A 10386-nucleotide genomic window follows, 5' to 3' on the forward strand; every position below is an offset into this window, starting at 1 on the left:
ATCCTCGCTGACTCCAGCCCAGGGCATCCACTTCTTAGGGGCATGGATATGCACCAAGGCAGTGAAAGCTTATCCTTCCGAAGACCGAATGAGAAAGATAATAGGTCTGGCAACGGCCCTTCAAACAAAAAGGTTCACTTCTGTGAGGCTGTACAAGTCCATGTTGGGGATGATATCTTCATGCATCCCACTGGTACCAAATTGCCGTCTTCGAATGAGGCCTTTGCAAGAACAACTGGACGAGCAGTGGGTTCAGTCCAAAGGAACCTTCGAGGATCGCATTACCATCACAAACCGTATGAAGGTGGCCATGTCATGGTGGAAGGTGCAGAAGAACTTGGATCAGGGCTTGACCTTTGTGACTCAAAATCACGATTACGTGATGACGACGGATGCCTCGTTGCAAGGATGGGGTGCGCATCTTCAAGAGCTGGAGATTCAGGGCCTCTGGTCAGACTGGAAAGCACAGCTTCACATAAACATGTTAGAACTCAAAGCTGTGTTTCTGGGACTTCAAGCCTTCCTACCCAGAATACGACACTCGTCGGTGCTTATTCAAACGGACAGCACCACGACTATGTTTTATCTGCTAAAGCAGGGTGGAACAAGATCCAAACAACTGTCGATGTTGGCGCAAAGAATATGGAAGTGGCTGATGCACCACGGCATTTCAATTCAGGTGCAACATATACAGGGCATCCTCAACACACGGACAGATGCCCTAAGTCGCACATCGAACGTGACGCACAAGTGGGAACTGCACGACACTCAGCTTCACAGACTGTTCCAAAGGTGGGGCACTCCCACATTAGACTTGTTCGCAACCAGAGACAATTCAAAGTGCGTCCAGTTTGCGTCCAGATATCCTCAGCAAGATTCCAGGGGAAACGCATTCCACTTGGACTGGACGGGAAGGTTTGCCTACGCGTTCCCTCCGTTTCCATTAATACCGAGAGTACTTCGCAAAATGAGGTTAGAACCGTGTCATGTCATACTGATAGCACCAGCCTGGCCGAGGCAGGCATGGTTTTCAGAACTGCTACAAATGTCAAAGGGCAACAACCTCCAGTTTCCGACATTCCAGAACCTCATTTCCATGAAGGACGGTCAGATTCTGCATCCGGACCTACAATCGCTAAAATTGTCCGCATGGAACCTCATGAGCGGGAATTCCAAGACTTAGACATTCCACAGGAATGCAGACATATTCTGTCACAAGCCAGAGCTATGTCAACCAACAAGACATATGCAGCAAAGTGGACTCGTTTTTGTCACTGGTGTGACAGTCAAAACTTACACCTGTTAACAGTACACCCTGAAGGTATCCTGCCTTACCTGTTGTCGCTATCTAAGGCAGGTCTGTCGCATGCCTCGGTGAAGGTACACTTGGCAGCAATATCACGCTTCAGGAGGAAGCCAAACGAGCCATCTCTCTGGTCTTCCAGGATAATAAAGGAATTTATCAAAGGACTTTTTAGAGTTTTTCCACCCATTCGGCGCCCGCCAGTGCCATGGCACCTCAATACAGTCCTGCCACAACTTATGAGGCCACCTTTCGAGCCTATACACAAAACAGACTTGCAGTTCCTATCATGGAAGACAGCCCTACTGCTTGCCCTAACATCAGCAAGGAGGGTTAGCGAAATTCAAGCCTTTTCAGTGGAAGGGCCCTTTTTACAATTTCGCCAGGACAGGGTTATATTAAGGACAAATCCAACTTTTATACCCAAAGTCCCTACGTCTTTTCACCTCAACGAGCCAATTGTTTTGCCTACCTTTTTCAGCAATCCCTCATCTGAAGCAGAAAGAGCTTTACACTCTTTAGACATTGCTAGATGTTTGAAGTTCTACATTGAACGAACAAAGACATTCCGCAAATCCAAACAATTATTTATTGCATTTGAAGGTCAAAGGAGAGGCCTTCCTCTGTCAAGACTGAGTATTGCCAGATGGATATCATCGGCTATCCTGAAATGTCACGAAAAAGCGGGAAAGCCGCTCTTTTCTAAAGTGAATGCGCACTCCACAAGGAAGATGGCGACATCAATGGCCTTGTTCGCAGGAGTATCGCTGCCCGACATCTGCAGAGCAGCGACGTGGAAGAGTGTGAATTCATTTACCAGGCACTACTGTCTGGACACTGCGTGGAAAGAGGACACGGCAGTGGGACAAGCTGTTCTGAAACGCCTATTTCAGTAAGGTATGCTCTAATTATCTGTTAATTTTTCTATGCAGTACTTTGATTTATGTTTATATATATATATATATATATATATATATATATATATATATATATTGATATATATCTGCATATATAGTATTATACTGATATGTATTGTTCTATTATGCTTTTATTTCAAGAACTTCCACATTATCTTTTATAGATGATATGGTTGTTATTCCTATCTGACTTGTGTATTTTAGATCATGTTCTAACATTGCTTTACTGCAGAGCTTCCTTCTGGGTTCTATCCTGGAAACGCTGCAAATTTTGTGAGCACTGCTTACTACTCTGATACAAGCATGTGAATCTATGAAAGATGTAATACTGGAGAAGGAATTAGTTACTTACCTGTACAATATAGTTCTCCAGTATTATCTTTCATAGATTCACATGCGCCCACCCGCCTCCCCGTTTCTCAGGCAGAACCTGTTCTCGGTATTTATCCATGTCTCTCACCCGGGGACGGAAATCTGAGGCAGGAAGCTTCTGCTGGGGAGTGTGAGGGCAGGGCAGCAATGCTTATTGGCTGACTTTTGGACCAAATAATGAGATGGTCTGGTTACCAAATGATACAGTCCCTATGGGCTTTTCTATGCAGTTTTCTTCTCTATGATACTGCTTTGGTCATTCTGTTACCGTGAGACTCCCACCATGACGACGGGGAAGATACAAGCATGTGAATCTATGAAAGATAATACTGGAGAACTATAGTGTACAGGTAAGTAACTAATTCCTTTCTATCTCTTAGGACGCTTGTTCTGGCCTCTGAGTCACTTCTCCTCCTTGATGTGAAGCCACTGACGCGGTCTCTGCGGGGTACGTTTGGAGTAATTTTTGATTCCCGGGGTTGGTTTTTTGTGTTGATATCTCTCGCCTGTTGGGCGCCGGCCGCTGATGATTCTGCTTTCGTGGTTCCCTCGGACGGTGGGACGTTTTTGGAGAAGGAGTTCTCGGTGGGCGGTCTTGCAAGAGGGAATACGCCGCACCTGGGAGCCGCTGCCTGTATTCGCAGAGAAGCTGCGGTTCACATTTCTGATGCCCCCGAAAAATTATCGGAGTAAGCCAAGGAATCATGAGGAGGAGGACGCGGGAGACGCCGAGCCGTCAGAGACCATTACTGCCGACCCGCAGGTGAGATGGAAAATTGCTCAAACAGGGGAGCAGACTTTCAATAATAAGAACTCTGTTGCTACGGCTACAAGATCTAAGGTAAAATATGTCTGATGGTAAAAAGATACCGGTTTTGTTCTCTGCCGCTAAAGAGAAACGTAAAGGCAAGGTAGTTAACTCAGCAATGGCGTTGGAAGCAGCAGTCTCTTTGGATGCAGATAATGGCACACCGCATGTGTTAGCTGCAGTGACTGTGGCCGAACCTGTTAATACAGTTGATTTAGTTAATATAGCTAATGCAGCTAACACTTCTAATATAAGTAACAGTACCAATGGAGACTTTTCAGTGACAATAGGGACTGCGCCTAATGTGACCATTTTGAATACTCAAGTAGCCACTAACGCTGGCTGTGCAGCACAGGGGGAGACTCCAGGAAGTTCTGTAGAATTCGCTCCACATGGTTCTAAGGATTCTCTGGGCACTGGAGAAATCACTACTCATGGTAGTGCTAATGGACAGACGCCAGTGCAAGTGCAAGGCGCGCCGGCACCTCAATGCATGGAGGCAGATTCCGGTGATTTGTATTCACTATTTGAGCATTCTATGTCCTCTAGTGAGGATTTAGCGGTGCAATACTCGGCTCAGTTATCTATGGCAGATGGTAGAGATGATAGGAGTTGGATCCCGTAAGAATTTGAAGATCAGGAATCTGGCTCTTTTAACACTGTGAGGAAACTTGAATTGCATTCGGCTAAAGATGTATCAATCTCTCATGGGAATCAAGGAGTAGCGGTGTGGGAGGAAATATCTTTGTCTATGATATATCAATCTATTACGTCGCATCGAGAAGAAACCCGGCAAGAGAGTCAATGAGTCCAGAATTCATGCCGTAAACTCCAGAACTCAATCAGACGGTTGGCCAAATCACAGGCGGACTTTGTTGTTAGGTTCAATGAAGCAGAATCTCGCATCTCGACGTTGGAGGATGAACTTGCTCAATGTAAAATTGTTACAGATTCAATTCAAGCCACTAAGGAAGACACTATCTGGAAACTAACTGATGTTGAAAACCGGGCACGAAGTAATAACTTAAGGGTTCTTCAGATTCCAGAGAGGAAAAAGGGGCAAGATCCTAGGGGGTTTATTGTTGATCTGTTCAAAAAATCTTTTTCCGATTTGACCCGATGGGACTGGGATCGTGAAATAGAAAGGGCCCATAGGTTTCCTTTCAATATTCGTTTGAAGCCGGGCCAGGTTTATAAACCCAGGGCATTTCTAGTATCTCTTAATAGTTTCCTGGCTCGAGAAGAAGTGTTTACTTTAGCAAGACCTGATAAGAAAAGAAAGGGGGGAGATGTGGAGTTTTTTGTTCGTCCAGACCTGTGTCAACACTCTGTAGAACTTCGCTGGCAATTACGCCAGCTGATTCCAGAGTTTCAGTCTAAAGGGGCTCAAGGGTACTTATTATTTCCTGCTAAGCTTAAAGTAATTTTTCAAGAGCGTACACTTTTTTTACAGGTCTAGTCCCTGCTAAGGAATTCCTAAGCTCTATTTAGCTTAGGTAGACTTAATTAAATCATATTGGGGTGGCATCTGATTAAGCAATAGCTTTACCTTCTCCTTCCCCCTAAGGTCTTTTCTAATTTCTGTATAATTTGGTTATTCCTGCTATTCTTGGGAGAAGGAGGAGTTGTACCTCTTCGTAAGGCGCAGGACCTACAGGGTAAGGCATGGGGTTGGGGGCGAGCTCGCATCTACAGGACTATTTGTCCTAAAGCCCGGTTAAAGGGGGGGTACGATTGGGGGATGGGGGGAGTACACTAGGATGGGGGTTAGGGGCAGGGGGGGAGGGTCATGCGGAGGTGGGGTTAAAGGGGTAAAAAATTCACAGCAGCAAGTGAGTGGACATTTGATGATGGTAAAGTTATTAAAATCTTTGGGTCACAAATAATAGTCAAACAATGTAGACTGTGTAAAAGTGCTTATTGGGGACCAGTGTTTTTATTTGTGTTGGAGGCTATGGAAAGACGTGTATTTACTCATGATGGCACATAAAAGGTTAAAAATCTGTTCATTAAATGTGTCTGGCCTTAATCACTGGGCAAAGCAGCAGAAAGTAGCTGCGGAATTACAGCATATTTGCCAGACTTAATATGTATTCATGAGACCCATATACCATGGCTTAAACATAATATTCTGAAGGATCTGGGCTTCTCCTTGATTTCTGCTTCACAGCAAACAGGTATGATTAGCTAAACCTAATTTATCATCCATTGGTTGCACTTTATCTGATAAACATGGTCGGTGGGCTATAGCTGAGTGCAGTATAGGGGGTCTTACAACAGTATGTAATATTTATGGGTCCAATATGGATGATCCGGAAATATTACTAGAACTAAATATGGAATTAGCATCTTGGGAGCAACCTTTAGTAATTTGCAGAGATATTAACATTAATTTAACAAATCAGGCATTACAAGAAGGACCCCAAAAGTATATGGGCCAGAAACCTAGAGTTTTTAAAGCTCTTTATAGATCGCGATCACGGATTAGTGGATGTTTGGGGAACGTTAAATAAACTAGATATGGGTTTTACCTTTTATTCTTATCCTCATAAAAAGTTAGTCAGATTGGACTACTTTTTTGCTCCTCCCACTATGTTACCTGAAGCTTTTATCCGATTGTATCCCCGGATCTCGTCAGACCATGCTCCTATTGTATTAGAACTTGGTATATTTAAGAGAAATAGTTTACCTAGGTCCTTTACATTTGATCGGAAATTATGTTTAAATGCTGACTTTAAAGAATATATGCATCACTGGATCCTGGAATTTTTTACACATAATAATTTTACGTCCCACTCTAACATTGTATGGGATACATTTAAAGCTTGTTTTCGTGGGGAAGTTAATTATAGTTTGTATCAACAAAAGAAACTTAAGCAGGAATTATGGCAACATTATGAGGCGCTGCAACAGGCGGAAAGGGCATTAATGATTGAGATTATGTCACAGGTGGATAATATTCTAGTATTAGAAGATAAGGTAGTAGAAAATCGTGCAAATATTCTAGGGTTTTGGAATTTAGAGAATGCAAGGAAATATTTAGTATTCAAGCAGCAAAATCATGAGTATGGGAAACAATCGGTAGACGTCTGGCGATGCGGCTACGCATGAAAGATTCTGCACGCAACATTCAAGCTTTAAAGGATCAGAATGGGTGCCTGCATCTTGATCCACAGAAGATACTTTCTATTTCCCATCAGTTTTATACGGATTTGTATATGCAACAGGGCGGATTGGTTGGAGAAGAAAGTGTATTTTCGCAGGAGCTAATTGCCTACCTAGACCCGGTGATTTTGGAACAATTGGACATACCGATTACCATGGCAGAATTAGAAGAAGCTGTATATAGCTTAGCTTTAGGGAAAGCATCCGGTCCTGATAGGATTACTGGGGAAGTGTATAGACTTTTTTTTTTCATCAAATAAAGGATGAGTTGTTGAAAGTGTATTTGGCTGCACAAATAGGCCAGCCGCCGAAATCATGGGCAAAAGTCACCATTCTGGTTTTCTGTAATAAAGGGTAAGGACCCGGACCTAGTTAGATCTTATCCACCGATTTTGCTCTTAAATTGCGACAGTAAAATTTACTCCAAGATTTTAGCAAATCGGCTTTCTAAGGTAATCACGCCGTTAGTCTCTTTAAATCAACACAGGTTTATACCACAGCGTGGAAAGGCCACACATGTAAATAAAGTAATAACATTATTTGATGTTGCATGCTCAGAACAGAGGGGCTTAGGCTTGATTTTATTAGATGCTGAGAGAGCTTTTGATCATGTTGAATTAAATTATCTTTGGAAATTAATGTATCAGTGTGGATTTGGTAGACAATGTATTACAGCTTTACAGGCACTCTATATTACACCGACTGCAAAAATCTCAGCTATGAGTCTTTATTCTGATACAGTATTTATTTCCAGGGGTACTAGACAGGGTTGCCCCTGCTCTCCCCTTTTATTTGCTCTTTATATTAATCCTTTTATAGAACAGCTGGCATGTAATCCTCGCATTCCTCCCTTTTTGGTACATAATTATCAATTTTCTGTGTTCGTTTATGCGGACGAAATTGCCGTTACTACGACTGATCCTGCTTTGGCAATAGTAGAGATAGAACACCTAGCGGCTGCTTTTGGACAAATATCTATATACAAATTAAAAATAGCTAAAACTCAAATTTTGTGCACGGTCAGACACCAGAGTGGTAAAGGAGGTCACTTACTTTGGGCATTTTGATTTGTGCCTCCATGATTGAGGTTATGGATGTTAATTGGAAAACACTATTACAGAGTGTAAGGGAGTCATTGGTCAAATGGGAGCAGCTGCACTTCACACAAATTGGGCGTAGCAATATTGTAAAAATGAATATTTTACCCAAGGTCTTATATTTGTTCCGGTCTGTTCCATTGGAAGTAACTAATGTAAGACTACAACATCTTCAATCGTTATGTGGTAAGTTTTATGGCCTAGACGCGCTATGTGTTTTATGACACTTCCACTTCATAGAGGGGGGTTAGCCATACCTGATTTCGCATTATATTGTTATACTTGTTTCTTGTTGAAAATGCGAGTTATGTTAACAGGGGAGGGTGCTACAGATAATGCATCCATCCCCACAATCTTTAAAATACTTTTGGGCCCAATAGGAAAACAATATCTATTTAGTGAAATTGATGGTAGTTATTTTAAGCGTACTTGGTTTAAGGTTTTACAAAGCGCGTACAAAGTCTGGGAAAAAAAACCCTCAAACCTGTGGGAACAATTTCATATTATACCCCCTTAAACGCTGTTAAGATTTTGCCTTCTATATTTGGTGATAATATAGTTTCTGCTTGGAGATTGAAAAGCATTGTTAAGTTAGGGGATTTCTACTCTTCCGAGGGGGTTCATAAATCTTTTGATGAACTTGTTAGACAATTTGACTCTTCTAAATCCCAGTTTTTTAAATTCCTACAGATTCTAGATTTTTTGTTTCGTACAAGACCTAATATTGCACGTCATTCCATCACAGAATTGGTTAGACGACAGGAGAGAATTGGTGTGCTTTATCAGTTATTATTGTCATTTAAACCAGATGATTTGGAAAAATATAATGTCAAATGGTCCATGAAATTGGGAGAACAAAGCAAATCCATGGAGAATATTATCAAGAGTTCTAGGGATATATTAATGTCAGCCAACTTGAAGGTACAATGTTTTAAAACAATATTTGATTTATACTATACCCCGCACGAATGTCTACACGGGTGCTGGGTTTGATGGTAAATGTTTTCGGTGTGGGGATGATAATGCGGATAGTTTGCATATCATTTTTAGTTGTTCTAAACTATCTAGATTCATTTTGGACACAGAGAAATTTTTGTCCAATGTTATGAACTGTCAGCTGACAATCACTCCTGTTATCATGTTATTGGGTATGCTTCCTTCTAATAGCCAAACTAGTACATTATATAAGCCTCGGCAATTGATATTTTTTTCAATGACTGTCGCCCGCCTCTGCATTGCAAGTGAACGGTTGCAGAAAGATCCCCTGTATTTGAGCACTGGTGGGCAAGAATGTATAATTTTTGTAAGTTAGAATGGAGTTCATTTACTGTTAAAGGAATTAATAGACGACAGATTGGTATTAGTATCTGGGGAATGTTTTGGGATTACTTTGAACTTTAAGTACATTATATGTAATCTTTTTGCCTTTTTTTTCTTTCTTCTTCTCCTGTCTCTCCTTTTATAGCGCCAAGACGCCAAGACGCCTTGGCATAAGTGCGCTCAATAAATAATTCAGTCAGTCAGTCTTCTCTTGATGTATATGTTTCTCTTTGCTGCTGTGAAGACAATAAATAAAAAAATAAAAATAAAAAACTGGACAACAAGAACACCCTCAATGAAGGAATCAGCAAGCATCTCACTGGAGGACTTCAAAATATCCAGAACTTATTAACTAGACTCACCCTTAACCTTACACGCAGTACCTACATCACACCACACTTCATTGAGCTCCACTTGCTTCCAATACCCAAAGTCCCTTACTCACTCTTTCAAGGCACTATACATTGGCCCCACCTTCCTATACATACACATCTGCAACAAACCCTCCAGAAACCTCTGCTTGGCTGCACTTCTACTCACACACATCCCAAGCATACACAGAAACGGATCCGGAGGCTGGACATTCTCCTAGAGACTCTTCTTTTTCTTGAGTTCTGTATGAAGCTGAAAACCTGGCTCTTCGAATAACACCACCCTAGGTGGGCTAGACTATTGCCCTGTTAATAATGTGCTCTACCAATCCACATAACATAACACAATGAAGGAGAAACAGGAGAACACAGATGTATGTTTGCCTTTGCTACAGATAAACTCCAATGTTAGGGTGGACTATAGGGCTGTGTCTCCATTTTAACAATCCTAAAAATGCCCATTTCTAAAGAGTCTTCAAAGCCATTAATCGGGGCTAAAGGCATCTCTTACTTTCTAATCAACTTCTCAGAGTTTGCCAAAAATAGTCATTTATGGTTTTGTAACATTTTCTTAGAGTCCAGGGACTTCAGTATTCTGCTGTCAAACTATACTATTGTATATCCCTGAGATATCGTCACCTGTACTATAGTGTAGTTCCTATATTCCCAATAGGCTCTGCGCATTGGAATAATATATCCTGTAGATGTGACGTAGGACTACCAGGTATATAATTAAATATATTAGACTTAATTGTGAGTGCCAGCTAGCTCAGAGGTCACTAGAAACTTTCTCGGGTATACAAGAAGGGATTTAGCTTATGACAACCGTATAAACATGACAACTTTGTTTCCCCAAGATAAAACTGATCTTCAGAGTCGTGGAAACAATAGATGGATAGTTTACTCAGTCATTCGTGCATGCTTCGTTTCACCAGAGTTTGCAGAGAATTAGATAGACAGGCGTTTTCAATAAAAAGTATTTATTGAACAGTCTTCTTTCTCAGGCAGAAGAAATGAACTGCTACAATCGTAA

Source organism: Lissotriton vulgaris, chromosome 7 (genome assembly GCF_964263255.1).
Source record: "Lissotriton vulgaris chromosome 7, aLisVul1.2, whole genome shotgun sequence".
In the NCBI taxonomy this organism is placed as follows: Eukaryota; Metazoa; Chordata; class Amphibia; order Caudata; family Salamandridae; genus Lissotriton; species Lissotriton vulgaris.